This window comes from Triturus cristatus, chromosome 12, assembly GCF_964204655.1.
Source record: "Triturus cristatus chromosome 12, aTriCri1.1, whole genome shotgun sequence".
NCBI classification, from domain to species: domain Eukaryota; kingdom Metazoa; phylum Chordata; class Amphibia; order Caudata; family Salamandridae; genus Triturus; species Triturus cristatus.
The window spans coordinates 39,653,357-39,674,402 of NC_140595.1; the positions used below are offsets into that span (position 1 = coordinate 39,653,357).

A 21,046-nucleotide genomic window follows, 5' to 3' on the forward strand; every position below is an offset into this window, starting at 1 on the left:
AGAAACACTTCGATGCAACCTTTAAAGTGCAACGCACTAAAATACCCCCTGGCCATTTAAATGGAATCAGAGGCTTGACAGTTCATAGACTGGTGTTTTTAAATAGACTACAAGGGAAGATGTTTAGACTAAGAAGCATTAAGATTAGAATTTTTCATGATGAGGTCCAATGCTCTAGTTTTTAGCGCCTTCATATATGTGAGTGTCCAAATAAATTAGACAGCCACAAGTACCAGCAGACATCTGGCAAAATTCAAACTCTGCATTACTCAGCTAATTCTACTATTCAACATAATTTGGAATTTGCTTTGAGAAGCTTAAACTTGGATCATGTTATTTTTTTTTTAAGTGGCCTAATACTAATCAGATAAAAATAGTTATTGAGTGTTTGAGCTAAGTTTTCCTACTGGATATGAACTACTGTTCATTGATGAGACACATTCAATTAGCTATTAACATGGTCGTTTGGAAGTTTTCTTAATGAAATGCACCCTTACCGTACAATTTTAATCAAGCATTCAGCAAGCAAAGTTTACTCAATAGCCACAGCAGTGGTTTACCCTTACTATTCAATATGTCGAAACTAAGAAGAACCTTATTGCTCAAACTGTGCCTCTTATGTGCATGATCTTAGTCACCAACAATGTTTAAAGGGTATGTTTCTATGGAATGGCATATGTAGTGCACAGGAACATTTAGTTTTTCTATTATCTCCTACACAATAACGGTTTGCTAAAGAGCATTTACATATTTCAACCAATTTTTAGATTATTATAGTGAATTTTAAACATTTTGATGAAATGGATATAAATGTGACTTGTGTTTATACTCTGAAGCCAGCACCTATTAAGGCACCAAGCCTCAAAAAACAGGTCCACCCCTGAGTGGCCCAGAGGGTGACGGAGCGCTCCTAAAAATGTCCATCTTGGCACCGCAGAAGGCCCCAACCTTTTTGGTATTGGAAGAGGGGATGGTAATTTCAAATGAGTCATCTGCTGCTTCAGAATCGGCTCAGAGGATGAGGAATACAGAGCCCAGCATTTGGGAATGGTGCTCTGACTCTGAAAGGAGGATTATTCCTCATGGCAGGAATTGGGCTTGTCCTTCCTATGTCGCATTTTAGCAGTGGGCTCTTGGGTTCAGTGTTCTTTCGCTGAATGTTAAGAGACTGAACTCCCCAACCGTCTAAAATTCAATCTTTACTTAAGAAGGATACTGATATATTGGCTCTGCAAGAGATCAATCGAAGAATTATATGAGCTGATTAGCCATATGAAAGTGGCAAATCCATGCCTCAGTTAGGGCAAAGTTTGTGGGGTAGCCTTACTGGACCACAGGCAGGAGCTGGCCCCCATCGGATTACCTGGGTGAAAAGGAACACCTCTACATCCTGGTCAAAGAGAAGAGCGGGGAAGGAAATTCTGATGTGGGTTGTGGCTTATGCCCCCAAACAAGTATACTTGGAAAAGCTACGACGCACCATAGTGGGCTTTGCTGTGGCAAGCGATCTCAAAGTCATTGACTCCAAGTTAGACACCGCTGAGTAGGGCGGGAGAGGGAGCTCCTTGATGGTGGTATCTTGGAATTTTCAGGAGAGACTTCTCAATCTGGGAAGGACTGATGAGAAAGTGGATTATAAGATTCTTCTCCCATGCACACCACCCCTTCTCTAGGACAAATCACATATTTCCCACAAGGCTGGGTAGAGAGGTCAGGAAAGCCGGTAGAAGAACAAACAGAACAATATCTGACAACTCTCCATTTCAAACGCAGTGCGCCTCGGGCCAATGGCACCTAGAAATAGGAGAATGAAAGATACATTTAACAGGGTGGAGATTAGGAAATACGATCAAGGAATATATGGACAGAAATTTGACTCTTGAATTCAGGGTGGTCACAGTGTTTCATGCCATAAAGGAGGGGTTAATGGGAAACTCTGTTTCATGGCCTTGGCCTCCAGGTGGGAAAGATCTCAGGTAAAAGTTCTATTTGAATTTTAAAGCCACAGGAACTTGTAAAGCCTTTAGGACTATGACAACATTTGGGAACAACTAAATGTATTACTAGTGGAAGATCTGAGAAATTACAGTTTTTATTTGTTTTACTTTTTATTGATTTGATTTCAAATATTAGAACAGAAAGGTGGCATGATATTGCAAGTGGTGTAGATTGTGTACAGCTCAGCTAGATTTGTCATGGTACTTCCTACACATTCCAGACCCTCAGATTATTGCCCTCTCTTATACAGGGGTTTTATTTTATGACACGTGAAATAAGGCCAGAGCATCCTCACTTGGATTTATTAAGACATGCATGGGAAGCCTTTGTCGGCACAACGGCAGCCCAGTCACGGGTGAGAGGGAAAAGGCCTGCTTGTTAGATCCTTCCACCTGGAGCTACACAACTCTGCGAGGAAGTGGCTAGAGATATCTAGACGCTACAAGGATCCCAAAGTTATTGCCAGAAAAGTAGGCGGTTTGGTTGTTCATGGTTTCCTATGGTGACACGCGAAGAGTATTTGGTTAGATGCAAGTAAATAAGGGCTTCAACCCTAATGGTTTCTCAGTTGTCTTTTAATGGATGTTTGCATTCGAGATGAAGCCCTTGATGATGGATTTAATTCTTAGTGTTCTGCTGGCAGGGTTACCCCAAAAACGTCTGAGGCAATATTACAGTAATTCACAAGCAATTTAAAGACAATGCAACATCTACATCACTCTCTTCAACGCTAACATGAAGTTCTATGAAGTATCTGGCCAAAAGGCTAGAATAACTGCTACGGACATCACGTCACCCACACTAACCAGGATGTTAAGGGTCGAAAGATCTAATCGTTTAAGGAATATTGTCTAGAAAGGTCTCTTGATTCGGGGAGACCGGCGATTGTCTCCTTAGCTGCGAAGAAGGCCTTCAACAGAGTGAACAGGATCTTATTGTGATGCGTCCTGGAAAGATTGGACATGGTGATTAATTTACTAATAGTGTTTTGATATTCCTACCATTAACCTATCAGCCAGGGTTGTGGTAAGTTTATGTTTTTGACCCCAGTTGAATTTTAGAGATTACGGTATGACTGTCCAAGAATTTGTGTGACAGTAGGGTCAAGTTCTTATGGATATGCTTGCCAGTGCTCTAATATAGTACAAGAGAGAACAGGGAACTGACATACCCACCGACTGTTGCACACTTTTTGACTGGTCATCATCATGTTGGTTAGTATGAAAGTTGGGGGGGTGGGGGGGTGGGGGGTGGGCAGGTATAGTGTACCATCCGGATATGTTGCAATGGGAAAAGGATTGAACAGCACCCGAGGGCACTAGGGTGGATGGTTGATCCATGCTACAATGTACTTTTATCAACCATTGTTTCTTCCTCTTTTCAGTGGTGTGTGTGTCCTTGATTCGTCTTGGTTTCTCTGCTGCTGTAGACAAGTGCTGGGATGTTTTAGAGAGGTTTCTGTGTGACACTGTTGAATCAGGGTTCTTAAACTCAATCCATCACTAACAGGTTTTGTTTACAACAAGTTTCTTCTTTGTCGCTCCATATTTAATACGGCTTCAGCGTACTTTTTTTTTTTTAATATTCCAGTAAATACCCTACTTCTACTTTTCTTCTGAGTGTTAATTCCAGTTGTTCCTTTTTACCTTACTTATGGTACTCAATGTCCTAGTCTTTGAAAGGCTGATACTGCCTTGCAGGTATGTGAACTCATGACTACCGGCGTCCAGTATGCTGCAATGTCGATCGTTCAGTTCACTGAGTCATCTTCCAGGTGAGCTATGCTACACTGAACCGACACGTGAATGCAGAAACCCTGCACGGAAGAAAGCTCGTGAGCGGTAGAAGCCAACGTAAGCTTTTACTAGCGAGCACCTTGCTGAAACTGCTCTGTGGCCTTTGAATTATGCAAAATGTTTTTGACCCATGTGCTCCTTTCCCTGATGCTGCATTAAATAACATAGAACAAATCCTTCGAAAGGTAGTAAAGGTTCATCGAGTTTAGTTGTACAACCAGCCTTATCAGCAGACTAAAGCGGTGATGCAAGGCAGGCCCATTGTTCCATAACTCGTGGCCTTTGAACTTTCAAGGCAAAGCGTGTGCCACAGATGCAAAAAGCATGGCATTTAGAGGACATGTCCTACCTCACCACAGAGAGTATAGTTCTTACAAACCCTGCATTCAAAATGAATACCAATCGCCGTTTATTTTTTTTTGTGTCTCAGATAATGCATTTGGTCCCTGCCTGCCTTTCTAACAATAACCTGTGGTTTTATACAGTTTCCAGCGAAAGATTGCTGCTATTGAAAATCACTGAACAGATCAGGTTTTTATGGTCTGGCTTGAAAGTGTATCTGTCGCCAGACAATTATGTGAGCATCACCACAGAGGGGCTTTGGCTCCACCCACATTTGGAGAGCCTAGGGTACATGTTTTGATCGGCCAGAAGTTGTGCGCTGCCACAATAAAAGGGCTTGCCCTCCAGGCAGCTGTGAACATTTTATTTATCCAGGTGCCCGAGCTTGGACTTTCAGGGGCACACAACATTGTAATGCTATTAAAGTGTCTTAGATAATTTACAGTGCTCTCAGGCAGTAGCACAGATAAGAGGTGGGCAGTCATTCACCCACATGGATGTTTAGGTCTGGCTTGATGGTGTTACCGTCACCTCACCTTTTGACCTTAACCAACCTTATTCTACAATTCTTTGTTTCAACACAAATACATGTCCACTTCATGCTATTTGTTTGTAATGCTTCACATTACCATCCAACACTCCCTTAAAGCCAGACCTACAGTGGCAACAAGTGGAATAAACACGCTTTTTTTGAAGCAGAAAACAGTTATTGGAGGAATGGGCAGAGCTGTGGTACGCAATTATAGACAACTCCTACTGTGAGCACGCTCTACTTATGTCACACTTATGTCACAACCTCAGGGTGTCGGGCACAAATTTGCCCTATTGGACTGCAAAAGCTGCGGAGTCATAAATCATTCACACATGGAGTAAAAAAAAAAAAAACGTCTACTCTATGTCTGCAACTGCACAGAGTTAAATATTAGCAGATTAAGTAACGTATATACACATTTAAAAGTCAAAATTTAAAATAGAATTTTTTTTATGCTGTGTAAACGTGAAGGAGTTCAAAATGAGAGGCTAAAAGTTGGGGTCCATAGCTTGACTGGCGGAAGTAGCATCATTTCAGCAAACAGTAGTGCTGGAGACTGGTGGCCTCAGTTGGCAAAAATAGACACTGCTTTCGGCACACAAAAAAAGAGTGATAGACCAAACTCTAGAATATCGCTTTGTCTTTTAGGAATAAATGTAAAAGCTTCAACTTCCTCATTAAAATTAAAATAATATTTTTTTTAGGTTTTGTTGTTGGGAATTTAAGAAATCTTATAAGTAGTGTATTTCTTTAATTTATGAGTTTTTAATGTTATATTTTTTTTTTTGTAGGTTCACATGGGGGATTTGCTTGGACCTGGGTCCCCGGCTTCCAATATTGATTGATGGTGGGTGGGTGGGTGGGTGGGGGGGTCCTGTAAAGCGCTTAATTCAGCACCGTGGTCTCATCATCGCAGTTGGGGGGAGGTAGCAAGGTAAAGGGACTGGAGGCGTGGGACCCTTGTGCATGGAAGGGTCATCCCAAAAAGTTCCCACCACACTAGGTGGCCGGGCAGCGGTGTTCATTGGTAGCCAGCCTTGGATGCCTGCTTTGACTGGACAGGAAAGTGAGAGCAGAAGGGGGGGGGGGGTGGAACCGGAGCCACCTCGAAAGGGCTGGGAAGGGTACAGACTGTCCCCATCATCGGAATGACCCAATTCTTTACGAATAAAGGACAGAAGGGGGCGTGGCTGGGGTTTCCAACCTATTTTTTAATTGCACAATTCGGTGCAATGCAGCACCTAGAGGATGAATTTCCAGCCCAGCCCAGGCAGGAGTTTAAGCTGTCGTTTCCTGTGGCAGGTACTTCAGTGCGCTGCGACATTAACATTTCATCATCCCCCCCCACGGCCCCCCCCGAGGCCCCGACAATGGCTCACAGCTCGGATGACGAGGCCGCTCTGCACCAAGCAGGCAGCGGTAAATTTCCACCGGCGGAGGCGGAGGCATCGGCTTAGTCCGGGGGTGCTGTCTTGAGAACACGCTGTACATTTCCACAGGCAAATCTGGCCAGTCGCAGCGCTTCGAAAGATGCTGGCAGCCTCACTGTGTCACGAGAGGCAGAAAAAAAACACAAAAGCAAAAAATGGCACAAAACTCAGCCTCTCCCCCCTCCTCCCCCTCCAGGATGTGACTTGTCTAGGATGCTGCGATGGGAAAAAAACAAAGTCTCCGAACGGTTTTGAAATTCAACGAGAACGTTCTAGCAGAAAATGCACTGTCATAATAATAATTTAAAAACAAAAGTGTGGGTGTGTTCAGGGTGGGGAAGGCAGGACAGCTCGTGGTAACTGGGAACCATCCGCTGTGGAAACGGCCAACTATCACACAGCTTAGAACATCAGACACAGCAAAACATGACAAATAACAATGTCCACGAACGAGGGCTGCCTGCTCAAACAAGCACAGGAAAGAAATAACACAGCAGCTATAATTAGAACACAGAAAGGGACCTGGAAGGTGCAGGCACCTTCTGGTGCCAAGTTAAAAACCTCCAGCATTTATTTTTGTATTATTTACATGCAGAATCTCGCATAACAATGGCCATAGGGTCAGTACCATCTTTTGTGATTACAGTGCAGGTGAATTTGGTAATTGCCCGTTAACAGCCAACAGAACAGAGGTGGCAGATAAAGGAATACAACGCACTAAGTTTGCTATGGTCATCCTGGCCCCGTTTCAATGGTCTTCTCGCTTGATTCAACCCTGGACAACGCAGTGGTCATGCGCAAAGTTCAGACAATAGCTGGTCGTGGTAAAGATTTCAAGAAAAATGCATCGCTTGCAGGGGGCGCTCCCTGGCTTCTCTGTTCTAACTGGGATCTGCACCTCCAAAGTAGGAACCAACCTGGAAATGCAACCAGATTAAAGCGTAGGAAGGTTGTTTTACAGGTCAAGAAATGACAACAAAAGTGCTGGTTTTGCGAAGGTCCAAGACCGCTAGGTCCCTATGGATCTGGGAAAGGGCAGCCATGGACATCTTCAGCCACGTAGGCGCCGCAGTGACGCCACGAGCATAGGACCGCTGCATTGTCTATGGTCTACTGTCGTTGCCTTGATTCCAAGGTCAGGGGCATGCAGCAAACACCCAGCTCCTAGCTCTGAATTCTGGAGGAGTCCTTTGAGAAGGTCCATGAGGCGGCCAAGACCTCTGCAGAAAATTAAAACGTTCAGAGGTCAGCTCTCCTCGAAGGCTGTTGTCCCGCTCTACTCTAACACTCAGACCGAGGCACCAACAAGGTCTGAGAACCCAGGCGTGGCGGCAGCCTGTGGGAGGACAGTGTCTAGCAACGATTTTGACCCCAAGCAATGCATGTGTGTGGGGAATCTCTCCAAACACCCATATGATGAACTGGCTACTAGACAAGGGTGTTTTTATACTTATTGAGTGTCCAATAAGGAAAGCCTCTTCCACCAAATTCAATATTACTGCACCTTTTGAATGCCTTCTTCTATTTGTTTTTTTAATGGTGGGATGAGTGCATTTTTCTTCTTTGTCAGTAGACTGCACCGGGTCCTGAGTAAGTTAGGTCCACGCCTGGCGAGCAGGTCAAGGTGTGTGTGAGTACTGGTTCCAAGCTGAGCCAAGCCCAAGATCACCGCTGCCAGGTGACAGCGAGTAAGACAGGAAATTGGGAGGAAAACCTATGAGAAGTGATGGGGAAACCTCTCCTCTGGCCCCACCGGCAGGCCAGGCATCTGTGAGAATGTTTTGTGGCCTGAGAAGTGCAGGATGTCGCACCCACCATGGATAGTGAGCAGCCTGCAGAGAGATCAGCGCCTTATTTAGGGTCCCAAGTGACAGCCGCCTCCAGTCATTCTTAAGGTGAACCCCCCCCCCCCCCCCCACAAAACACACACAATAAGTAAGGAACGCCGATCTTGGGGAACCCAAGGGAGGGCAGGTGGAAAGTTCTCCTACCAGGGATGCATACCAGAGTGTGTACCCAAGAGCTGTAAATGGGGCCACCGCCTAGTTACCTCATACAGGGTAAGACTCCACAAGCCTCGAAATAGGCTGGGAGTGCACCACCTCCCTTGAGGACAGTTTATAAAAGGAAATCCCTGCAGCGATTCTGAAGATCTTTGACTTGACTGGACATAAAGCACAGGGCAGGCCATAAAAAATGTGAGTTGTACCTTGTTGGCAGGAGCTGCTAAAATCGGATTGTGTTTTTAACATGGCGGAGTAGGAGGGTTAATGAATCTTTAAATCTTATCTGCATACATAAATATGTTATCTTCTTTCTAACACTGACAACCAACCAGAACTTCACTTCCTCTTTTCAAAAAATGTCCCATTTCATGATCACTGCCCCAAAATAAACATGCGATGTAAAAATGGATAACATATAATAAGCTAGTATTTTTTTTCCGCAACTTCCGTGGTGACACACTACTCAGGGGTGTCTGCACACGGTACAGAAAAACAAAACCAATGGGACAAGTCTTGAAGTACCATGGAACAGAGAGGTAAAGTGAGAGCCATTGTGGCAAGTGGATGGGAGCGAGAAAGAGTTGAGTAAGAGGATGAAGCGAGGGGAAGGAGGTGGTACCGAAAGCAGGAGGTCCCTGGAGGTGGTCTACATAGAGATGAGGCGGTTGGGAAGGGAGAAGGAGTAAAGAGGAGTGAGGTAGATGGACAGGTTGAGTAGGTCTTGGAGGAAAGGCAGAATTGTGGGGGTGACAAACGGTGGTTAGATGTAGGATAGGAATGAATGATATCTATAAACGCATGACGTTACACCAACATGGGGGTGTCCTGGCGCTAAGCTCATCAAAAAGGGCGCATTACAACGGTTGAAACAACCACGTTTGCAGAGACTTTCTGAACGGAGAACAGTCAGATGTCAGCCTCAAGGAGGCAGGCAGGCAGGAGAGTTCCACATCTTATCGCTGTGGTAGAACAAAAAAAAACACCCACCCCTTGCGACAATGTTGAAATTTGGTGACCTGCAAAAGCCTGGCTCTTAAAGAACAAAGGATCCAGACAGCCAAATACTGACAGATCTTTCTGAACAGATATGTGGGGCTAGTGCCCACTATGCTTTAAAAGCCAGGTAGCAATCTTTGAAGTCACATCAGTGCCGGGTAGGTAGCCAGTGAAGCGTGGGAAGAAGAGAATTGACCGAAGACAGGGTGAGAAGGCAGGGTAGAGTTCATCTTGGAGCTGCGATAGAGTTGCAAAGTAGAAGTTCAGTTCGTTGCAAGATTCAATTTGGGTGAAAATCCAATAGAAAAGAGGTTTACTTTCTTGTAGAAGTTTACAGGTCTTCTTGCCAAAGCATTTCATCAAGGAGGAAGTTCTATAAGATTGTAAATATTCCAGAGGAGGATTGCGACTGGGCTGATTGGTTTTCAGAATTTTGGATTCAAGTCTTGGGGTGGCTTTGCATTTTGATGGTGGAGCATAGGTAAAAAAAAAAAACATTTTGGGGGGGGGGGCAGGGGAGAGAATGGCTTTGAAAGTCATACATGCTAGTTTCAATGTAACCATGGCCTTGACGGAGAGCACCGAGCAGGTCTTTCAGTACCGGTGTGATGAGTTCATATTTGAGTGCCAGACAGCAAGCAAGTAGCGGAGTGGAAAACTGACTCGATAGGTCAGTGTAGGGCCATATTACATGTTTACCAGTTATGTTTCTTCTATATAACTATGCATGCATGTACACACACATATATTTTTTTATTTTTCTTCAAACCAACTAAGTCCTCGCGACTAGTCCTACCGATGCCGGTGAGCAGGTAGGCCGTGAGGAGTCCTAGTACGAACAAAAGAAAACCAGAATTCAATCCAATGGAAAGCACACTGCACCCCAGAGCTCCTCAGTCTGAGTATTTTATAGTAAATTAGCAACACTGAGTAAGGCTGTGTTTTGGGCGACACGCGGAGGATCTTTCTATCACTGACTCAACGTTCAGTGTTTTCATTTAGTGTCTCTAAAGTGCGTCTGCCTTGCATTAGATCCTGCTGAAGAGCTGTAAGGAAGAGTACTGCCCCTTTGATGTGTGTTGCTTTGCTGGGTTGCCCTGCAGTTGCTGCTTCTGCCAAGGAGAGGACAAAGACTGGACTTTGCTGTGAAACCTGTCTGAGAAGAATCTCCAAGGGCTTGTGTGTGCTTGCCTCCTGTTCTGAAGTGTCAGTGACACAAAGACTTCACCGACAACCTTCTTGAACTCCACTGCTGGGAGATTTGACCTGCCTGGGGGTGCTTATTTTAGTTCTGGAGGTTGTTCCTGCTACAGAAAGCTGTTAAGAACTGAAGTAGTCTACAAAACTGACGCTACGCTCTTCTCTCGGCTAAATCTTACGACGCAGCACCGTCTCCACAAAACTTCACCGATAAAGGTGCAGTTTATTCATACAAAAAAAAACCACCATGCAAGTGTTTCACATCTACGAGTTTCAGCTGGATAACAGCCTTGGTCACGCTGGTCAAGTTCTGTGGACCAATAGGCATTGGAGCAGTGATGCCAGATTACGGAACCGCCGGTGATCAGGTTGCGCTTCTTATTTGGTACACACATCAAACATTTATCAAAGGAAACCATTTTTAGAAAGATGGATACAAAATTCAGGGTAATATGTGTTCTTTGCAACAGCAAACACTACAGGACAGATTTAACCAGGCTTGGCTTGGAGACAGAGGTGGCCGATTTGCTGCATAGCCCTTCAGCACCTTTTCCCAGATATATGGGGTTATAAATTAACTGTACAGCCCTGACAGTGTTAATCTTTTGTGCATCTGTATGGTTCGACTCGTCAACTCATTTGCAAGCTTTGCTTTGGAAGGGAAAAAAAGTTAATATTTGATAGGCGGAGAGGACTACTGCTTCACAAACCACGTGGCCCATGAATATGGATCTGCGGTTCACACACCGCAAACATTTAAGAGTCCATGTAGGGGAAGGTGGTTACAGAACAACACCGGGGGTGAACGCGTGACCCGAAACAATGACATCCATCAAAAGCAACCTTCCAAACAGGTAAAGGACTAGAATATGATGGTTAACAAACGAAATTATGATTCCATAAGGTTCAAGCTCTGGATGACTAACTAGCAACATACGGGCTGTAGTTATCAGTTGCAAAGCCGGTACAAGGGGCCCACAGGCTGGTAGAGGCTAATCTGCCCTACACTGTCCTCAGTTATTTTAGAGTCCGCCTTCTCAGATAGTGCCTGGTGTCTGGCCCCACGTTTACTCTTTGGGAAAGTTGGGTTGTGTATGAAATTGTAAAGGATAAGAAAAAATAAGGAGAGTGAGGAATGGAGAAGGTGAAAGATAAAAAGGAGATGAGAAGTTGTCATAATGGAGAAGAGAATACTTAGGCGAAGAAAGCAAGGGAAAGGAAAAAAAAGGGGTCACAATTAGGGATTTCAGGGAGAGAAGGACTAAGATATGGACATGCGAGACTGAAGAGGAAAAGAGCGAGAAACAAGAGTAGAGAACTGAGCAGAAAGAGGGAAGGAAAGAGAGAAGAGAAATAAAAACAGTAGGGGTAAAGCAATCTATATTGCAGCAGGTGCAGCTACACTAAAGTCCCTGGTGTGGTCAGCCCACTGCATCCCAATTATGTCTGCACTGTAATTCTATTCCAGGTGGTGGATGTACTAAAAGGCCTAATGTCCTTGCTTGCATTAGGGCCCATGACATCCAGTTTATGTTACAAGCACCATAGCAATGTGTTTCATGAACTAAAAACATAATTAATCACTTGGAGTTGACGCACCGCTAGACTCTGCTAGGTAACTGTAAAAGTAATTTTAGTTAACATTTACCAAAAACAATATTTATCGACACCATCAGGGCCACCACACACCCGCTCCTCAGCTATAATGAAAAGTCAAACAACTCTGTGCTTTGGGTGGAGGTAGTAACCACAGCACGTCAATTTCATAACTAGCGTCTGTGTATTTTACCTCTTTATGTTAGTTAACAAACATCACTGAACGTGTTTTATGTTGGCTTCCCAAGCACCAGAGCCAGTAGCCGACAGGTTAAATCTACAATCGATCTCCAACATACCACTTACCTACCCTCACTATTTGTAACACAGAATGTGCGCTCCACCAATCAGAATCTACTCAACCCCCCCCTCCCCATATATGTGCATGTGTTGCACTTGTTGCAGACCCATCACCCCAGCCTCTGCATGTTTGACAGAGCCAGCACTCAACCTCTGCAGGACATCCCACCGTTCGGCCACAGGCTGCAGACTCCATCTATGTATCATGGATGTTTTTCACATTTGCCAACCCTTGACCTATGGACATGACCCGTAGCACTAAAACCACTGATGTATGTACATGCTGCAGGCACACCCTGAGATCTGAACATGAGGTACACAACCAGCACTCTGATCTTTGCACGTAGGCCAGACTCAACCATTGGACAGGCGCAGCAGACCCAACGACTAACCTGTGTACAAGCTGTATGATGCACAGGCAAAACCCCTCCGGTCTGTAGACATGTAGCGGAATTCTAACTCCCGCCCCAATATTTCAGGTAGTGCAACAACTGCAGAACCAGACCAGCCCCCCCACGCACATTTTATCTTGGATAACGGCCAAATTAGCAGCAAATAAAACAGCAAGCAGGATCTGCAGTGCCGGAAGCTGGCCTTTGATTTCACAACATGCCTCTGAGAAAGCTGCTTTATATTGTCACTTGCTATTTGCCTAAATGCAAATTGTTTGTAGCCCTCTATCTTCTTTGATACCCCGCTTACATTTTCGTTGCTTTTTGAGTAACTTCATTTATACTGTAGGTTTTTACTGTACTGCAAGGAAGCATGCCTGAGGAAACCCTGCACTGCTGCCTGAGCTGTAATGGTATGTGCATGCAAGGGAAGATGCACGAGGGAAGCCTGTACTGCTGCCCGAGCTTTAATTGTCTGTGCATGCAAGGAAGCTTGTGTAAGGGAAGCTTACACGGCTGCCTGAGCTGTAACCGACTGTGCATGCAAGGAAGCATGCGTGAGGGAAGCCTGCACTTCTGCAGGAGCTTTAACCAACTGTGCATGCAAGGAAGCATGCGTGAGGAAAGCCTGCACTGCTGCAGGAGCTGTAACCAACTGTGCATGCAAGGAAGCATGCGTGAGGGAAGCCTGCACTGCCGCCAGAGCTGTAATAGTCCTATGCATGCAAGGAAGCATGCTGGGGGAAGCTTACACTGCTGCCTGAGCTGTAACCATCGGTACATGCAAGGAAGCATGCTGAGGGAAGCCTGCAATGCTGCGGGAGGTGTAACTGTCTGTGCATGCAAAAAAGCATACTGAGGGAAGCTTGCACTGCTGCCTGAGCTGCAACCGTATATGCATGGAAAGAAGCATGCATGAGGGAAGACTGCACTACTGCCTGAGCCGTAACCATCTGTACATACCAGTAAGCATGCGTGAGGGAAGCTTACACTGCTGCCTCAGCTGTAACCATTTGTACATTCACGAAAGCATGCTGAGGGAAGCCTGCACTGCCGCGGGAACTGTAAATGTCTGTGAGTGCAAGGAAGCATGCTGAGGGACGCCTGCACTGCTACGGGAGCTGTAACTGTCTGTGCATGGAAGGAAGCATGCATGAGGAAAGCCTGCACTGCTGCCTGAGCTGTAAATGTCTGTGAGTGCAACGAAGCATGTTGAGGGAAGACTGCAATGCTGCGGGAGTTGTAACTGTCTGTGTATGCAAGGAAGCATGCATGAGGAAAGATTGCACAGCTGCCTGAGCTGTAACAGACTGTGCATGCAAGGAAGCATGCTGAGGGAAGCTTACACTGCTGCCTGTGCCGCAACTGTCCTGTGCATGCAAGGAAGCATGCTGAGGGAAGCCTGCACTGCTGCAGAAGCTGTAACCATCTGTACATGCAAGGAAGCATGCGTGAGGGAAGCCTGCACTGCTGCCTGAGCTGTACCATCTGCAAATGCAAGAAGCATGCGTATGGGAAGCCTGCACTGCTGCCTGAGCGCTGTCTGTGCATGCAAGTAAGCATGCTGAGGGAGCCCTGCACTGCTGCTGTAACTGTGGATGAAAGGAAGCATACAGGAGGGAAGCCTGCATTGCTGCCTGAGCTGTAACCGTCTGTGCAAGGAAGCATGCATGAGGGAAGCTTGCACTGCTGCCTGTGTATGCGAAGGAAGCATGCTTGTGATAAACCGCTTGTTTGCTTGAGGGATGCTTGAACTGTTTGTGATGTATCACTTGTTACTAAATAAGTCTTCCCATGTCGCCTCCTCTAGCATTGACCGGCCAAATATCTGGTTAGCTTACACTACCATGACCAATGTTATGTACCCGTCCTGCAACAACGATGCATGTACTTACTATTCAAATTAAACCTTTGATCAAAAAGCAGCACCCTTCGAAACCATGCAACATTAAACTCAAACACTACAGCAATAAAGAAACAATTTGCCATTCAACGACAAGCATGGCAAGCTGGACTCGCATCTCCAGAATGAGATGCACAATTGTTATACAGATTTCATTCACAAGCAAGCACGCTACGCCATTCTCATTCTTTTCAGATCCTCTTCTTCAGTCCTGATATGGTGTGAAACACAGCGAGCAATTGAATGAGAATACAGTCACTAGAGGAAGAAAGTAGGACAAGAAAACAAGCCATCATTCATCCTACGGGTGACGCATCATAGATTAGAAGGATTTGAATTCTAACTCCTAAGTGGGTTAATCTGGCAGCCCGTACTAGTGCATAGTGAGGCACAGTGATGACATGCAGTGTCCTTGAAACATTATAAGTACGCGGTCACCAAGAAATCAAAGTCAACTCCAGGTTAGTTTGTGAGAGATTCACCTTTTCAAACCTTGATCTTATCTACTTCTGACCAATGTTTTTTATGACCGTACGCAGTATTAAGAAACAAAGCTGTAACACATATCTATATCTTGCATTAACGTTTTCAGTCGTTCTGCATCATATCTAGAAACAACGGAATTTGGTTAATCGTCTATTAACTGCTTTCAGAAGGTGCAAAGCTCAACCGAATAGAGGGGCGCTAGCGAAAAATCAAGAACTTGTAACAAATAAACGTGCACGGCAGAAAAGTATTTCACATACTTATTGTTTCAAATACTATAGTACTTGTAACATTATATATAACAAGCTCCAGGGGGACGATTAATGCAAGACCAGAGCGTCCGCAATGAAGCATGTATTTGTTAAAGTTTTTGAAGCAATATCTCCAGAGATCAACCACTGGATTAGTATTCCAGGAAGTACAATACAGCACAGGATAACCTAAAGCACAGGCGGATCAGACTAGGTTTTACCTCTAGAATATTGATGCAGGCCCCAAGAAAAAGGTCATCATATCATCTAAAAAATAAAAACCAACATTCTTCTGAGAGAAGGTGCAAGACCCATCGAATTACACTACTGGATCTCAAAGTTGCTCAATAGGCCAAAGATTGAAACATCTCAACTTTACGTGAGACTCAAAGGCATCTTTGAACTACGGACAAGAAGTCTTCCGCATCAGCACATTCCTTTCAACTTAAAAAAAAAAAACAAAAAAAAACCAATCCATTAGAGAGCACTTTTTTTAACCGCATGCTCTCTCGCTTCGCATTAAATCAGGGCCACACAACCTCCTAGCCCAAGAGATCATTCTCCACCTCCCCCACAGCAGTCTCTACTCTTGGTGAGGCAGATGTGTTTCTTCTAAAGTAAATGGAGCAGGACGAAAAACCAAACTTAGTGACGGCCAGCAGGAGCGACTACTAGGATTACAGATCTCCCTGGGTGGTTCCTTACCCTTGTGATCAGAGGAGTTTAAGCATATATAAAAGCATCACTCACATATCAGGGTGTGCCACAGTGTCCAGGTCCTCTGCACTTCCAAGAGGCAAACTATTTACATCAGATATTCGGGTGGCTTGCAACGGCTTGCGTGCCTAAACACCCCCAGGAAGCGAACATAGGAGTGTAAAGGACTTTAACGGCAAAGTTGATCCCCGCGATGTTAGAGACCAGACGGAACATGTCACGTTTTATGGCCGATTCCAACAACAAAAAAACGGAACTGGAGTTGATGCACATAACCACGCGGAGGCGTACCGCATAGCATCTATGCGTGCACGTGCAGCGCAGGTAGGATAAAGTCCAGCGTTAACAGCTTTAAAAGACGCCTCCAATCCAGAAACATGAAGTAAGCTCGCCACAGAGTTGAGAATTGGCAAGAATCATGACATGAAAGTAATAGGTCACCCTGTACAATTTATTGATTATAAGATGGCTGCAGAAAGAGATCCAACATTTGCCTTGATTGAAGTGTGAAAAGGTTCCATAAGTTTAAATAACACCTTTGATGGCTTGTATGGCAAAGTTGATTTTGAGGCAGAACCTGATTACAGATGCAAACGTTTTTAGCAGACTCCATTCTTCTTGGCTCTGTAATTAGAGGTAGATGTACTGACTGCTTAAAAGGATAATTATCAAATGTGGGAGTTTATTTGCAGTAGATATGGGGAGGCACTTACATAGACACTGTTATACCCAAGTTCCTCAATTCACCCCTTTTCTTGTTCTTGCTTATATCTGGAAGGCTCCCAGGAGCCAAAAAAGTTCCTTAAATGTGATTACTTCACTTCATTGTACACTGTTCCCTCAACAATATAGATAGCAGAAGAGGCATATTGCAGACAATGTGGGGTACCTCAGTGCAGACTTTAGGCACTATCGACTTCACCTTCTTCAGCCAAGGTCATCTTTGGTCGAAAAGCTTGTTTGTGAGGCACTCCAGGAAACAATTGGAACTAGATGGTCCTTAATTTCAAGTAGAAAATGGGCACGGACTTCTCCTTCCATCCTCCAGATAGGTGATCTGGTTGCCAATGTGAACACATAAAAAGGCTACTTGGAGATGATCCAAAGCTGGATGGCAGGACATTGGCGCCAGCTCAACATTTTCTATGGTCCTTTAAAATCCGGAGACAATCTCTCCCTTTGTCAGCAGCAGGTGTCGGGCTGTATGGAATGTGAACGCAATTATGATACAGCGATCTGCAGCAGTGCACCCGCCTCTGGGCAGGCGGGAGGGTGCATGCGAATCTACAGCACTACACTTAGATGCTTAATAGGGTTAAGAAGCATTTTCTGAACATAGCATGTGCGGATGCAGATACACATGCTTGGCGTAGACTGCAAAGCAGTACCATTCAAGCCATGGTGGCTAGCGTGTGTATGATGCAGATGTGTCCAATAATGTTCTTAGTACTGTTTGGGAAGGGCTTGTTGCCAGCCAAGATGTCTGCACAATGTTTTATAAAAATGTATATGGAGTTGGCCATGGGACTGCTTTGCAAGTATGAGATGTTGCCAAGGAAGGCAAAAGTGCCCCCTTTTTAAAATTTTATTTTTACAAGCAGAGGGTGCGCTAGGGCTAATGTCAAATACCCTTCTGGTCTTGAGATACGTTTTAATACATTTGACCATCCACCTGGCTTTGCCAGTTCTGGAAATTGCCTGCCCCGTATGAGAGGCAGGCCATTTGTAATGAGACAAATAGTTGGTTTAATCTGCTGAATGGTTTGGTCTTGTCTATATAGTACACTAGGGACCTTTCGATATCCAAGGTATGTAATGCTCTTTCTGCTACAGAGTCTTACTGTTTTAAGACCACTGGGAGCTCTATGATTTGATTAAGATGGAAAGGTGATAATACCTTGAAAATTAACTTAGCATTAGTCCTGAGAACCACCCTATCCTTGTGTACTTGTACTAAAGGTTCTTGGATAAAGGTTTACAGGTCACTATTGCACACGAGGGAGGTTACGGTGACTATGAAGGTTACTTTCCACAAACCAATCTAAGGAGGCATAAGTGCATAGATTCAAATAGTGCAAATGGTGGCCCCCGTAAGTCTAGCAAGGACTATGTTGAAGTTCTAGACCGGGGCTGGAGTTGTTTGGAAGGGGATTATGACCCTCTCGAGTCCTTCCATAAATGCGTAGACCACTGGTATCCAGAAAAAAGACGTACTCTGTCTGTTTTGCAAATAAGCTGCCATTGCAGTGAGCTGGAGGCAGATGGATGTGTAGGCTAAAGGATCAGATTTAGTGGCAATGCAGTAATGGGCAAATCTCTTCTACATTTCTTCTTAGCTGATAATTGGCAAGGGTTGTAGGCCATCAGGCCGCTTTAAGGATGGACAGACGTTCTTGGGCCAGGAGGAGGAATGCAGGTGCTAAATTGCAAGATTGAGTTGTGCTGGGTCCGGTGCCTCACCTGGCCGCGTAAATGCATGAGCAGGTCTGGTCTGGAAGCCTCTTTTGGAGGTTGACTGGTAGCTCAGAAGAGTGGAGAACAAGGGCTGCCTGGTCCAGGCTGGAGCGATGAGCATAAGGGTGAGAGATGTTTACTTGAGTTTCCTGATCATGAAGGTAAGCAGAGGGTGAGGTGAAAAAACATAGGCAAATATCCCTGACCAGCTCATCCATGGTGCATTTCCAATGGACTGTATCTTGCAGCAAAGCTTGGGCACTTTGCGTTTTCAGCAGTGGTGAAAAGGTCCATCTGCTGAATACCCCACCTACGGAAATATGGATGAAGGACATGAAGGTGGAGTTCCCATTCATGGACTTGTCGATGCGTCCTGCTGAGTGGGTCTGCAAAATTGTTGGCTGCCCTGCTACATGCTCCGCAAGCAGATGAACGTTGTGACCGATTGCCCAATGCCATATGCCCTGAGCTAGATCAGAATGCTGAGGTGAACATGTGCCGCCCTTTCTGTATGAAATAAATAGCTGTGATGTTGTATTTTCTGATTCAGATTACTGTCACTTGAATGGCTAGGAGAAAGGCTTTTATGGCTATTTGTATTGCTAAGAGGTCTAAGAAGTTGAAGCGGTGATCCTGGTATTGAGAAGACCAGTGTAGCTGAAATGCAAGGTGAGAAATGGGCACCCCAGTCCATATGAGCGGCGTTCATGGTGATGCTCTCAGGCAGAACTTGGTCTGTGAAAGGACTGCCTTGTAGCTCGTTGGCGGGTGACCTCCACTGAAGAGAGTGGCTCACCTTTGCTTGAATCAACACTAGATCGTCCCACTGGCCCATGGCTTGAGACCATTAGACTGCCGACCCTCCTGCAAGGCCGCATGTATAGCTTGCATATGGGACTTTTGCGATGCAAGATGCCATCATTCGAAAAAGGCACATGATTTTGTGCATTAGTATATGATGGATCGGATGAGGAGGGTGCGGACCCTTTTTTAGTATACTTTTTGGCAAAGAGGGTGTTGAGTATGGTGCAGAGGAATAGCAACATCTTGGGAGTCCAGGAGATGGGATTTTTACAGTAAATCCCAATGCATGAAGCAAGGACACAGTCATTTGTGTGTCTGTTAGGCACTGCAGCTCGCTACTGCTCTTGAACAGTCAATTGCCCAATAATGGGAATCTGAGAATGCCCTCGCAGTGAAGATGCACAACCACCACTGCCAGTTTATGAATACTCTTGGTACTGTGGCATTCCCAAAAGGGAGTACTTTGGATTGGTAGAGACGACCACTTATCACAAAACGAAGGTACTTCTGGTGGACAGAAATATGAAAGCAGACACCGGAGGTTGAAAAATGACCACCTGGACTGTAGTCAGATGACATTTTCTGAAGATGTAACAGCTGACGGGCCTGGGAGGAAGGGCCTGAGGGAGCTATCCTTCTAGGTAATGAAGCAGAGGGGGTATACTCCTGTCTACAGAATTTGTGGGGGTACAACCAGCATGGTCCCCTTTTGCAGAAGTGCACACATCTCTTCTTTGAGATGTGTCCCGTACAGAGTTTGTGTGTGCGTTGTGGGATTTTTGGAGGGGTGGACTATAATTGGAGGCAGTAGCTGTGCTGTATGGTAGCCAGCACCCATTTATCTGAGGTGATCTTGCCAATCGGCGGTGTTGGATGTCACAACACTGTTTGGTAGGTCCAGGTCCCTTGGTGGAGCCTCTCTTACATCTACCTCTATGATTGTCCTGGTAGGCTCCCGTACCATATCACCTGCTGGAATGATGGTGATAAGTATGCTGCTGTCTGACAGGAATTGGATTGCTCACCGGAAGTGTTTTTTACCCCTGCTCTGGGTTGCTTGCTGTGAAAATAGCCCCTGAATGTTGTGTCTTGGAGAGCACCCTTGGCTTTGTTTCTCTCCCTATCCTTTATGTACAACAGCATCTCATCAACCTATGGCCCAAATAGGTGCTCCCCATCAAACGAGAGGTTGATGAGATGCTATAGAACATCAGATTTAAACTCAAAGATAAGGAACCAGGCATGGCGTTACAGTAGGACGCTGGTGTTTACTCCCCCTAGAGGCTGTGTCAGCGACCTCCAACTATCCCCCATCTTGTTCAATTGTACCCTCTCAAAATGGGATTGGAAAGTAACCAAATTGACTATTCACCAGTGGGTAGATGCGCCTCCCGCCACCCTCATGTCTGCCTATCTATTTTCTTTCTCTACTTATCTACAGGAGCACTGCGAGAGGATTGTGCAGAGGCACGCTTGCAGACAGTGTGTACCACTAGAGAGTCTGATAGTACCTGCCCTAATGAACATAGGATCAGTGGGGAGGGTGTACATTTCTTTTCCACCCTGGGGGTAACTCTGGCCTTAATGGGCCCTTGAATTTTTTTCTAGGGCAGATTTTAACAACCCCTTCAGCATGAGGAGTAATAGCTCCGATTTGGAGGGTGTCTCCATTCCGCCTGAATAAGGTGCATATCAACCTTGTGGAGGTGACTGTACACTGAAGTGTCGTCTGGAGTGGAAGTCTTGACAAAATAGTGGTCCTGGTTAGGGTCCTCTTGGGGGTACGGCAGGGATGTGGAGGGTGTATATTGTAGTCATCCAATGGATTGACAGTAAGTTTCAC

The 21,046-nt window shown here is 45.3% G+C and overlaps 1 protein-coding gene across 1 annotated transcript in view; it reads right to left on the reverse strand.

Annotated features, from left to right (window-relative positions):
• ELL (elongation factor for RNA polymerase II) overlaps positions 1 to 21,046 on the reverse strand; it is a 225,870-nt gene that overhangs the window by 2,845 nt on the left and 201,979 nt on the right. The gene's annotated exons all lie outside the window — the stretch shown is intronic.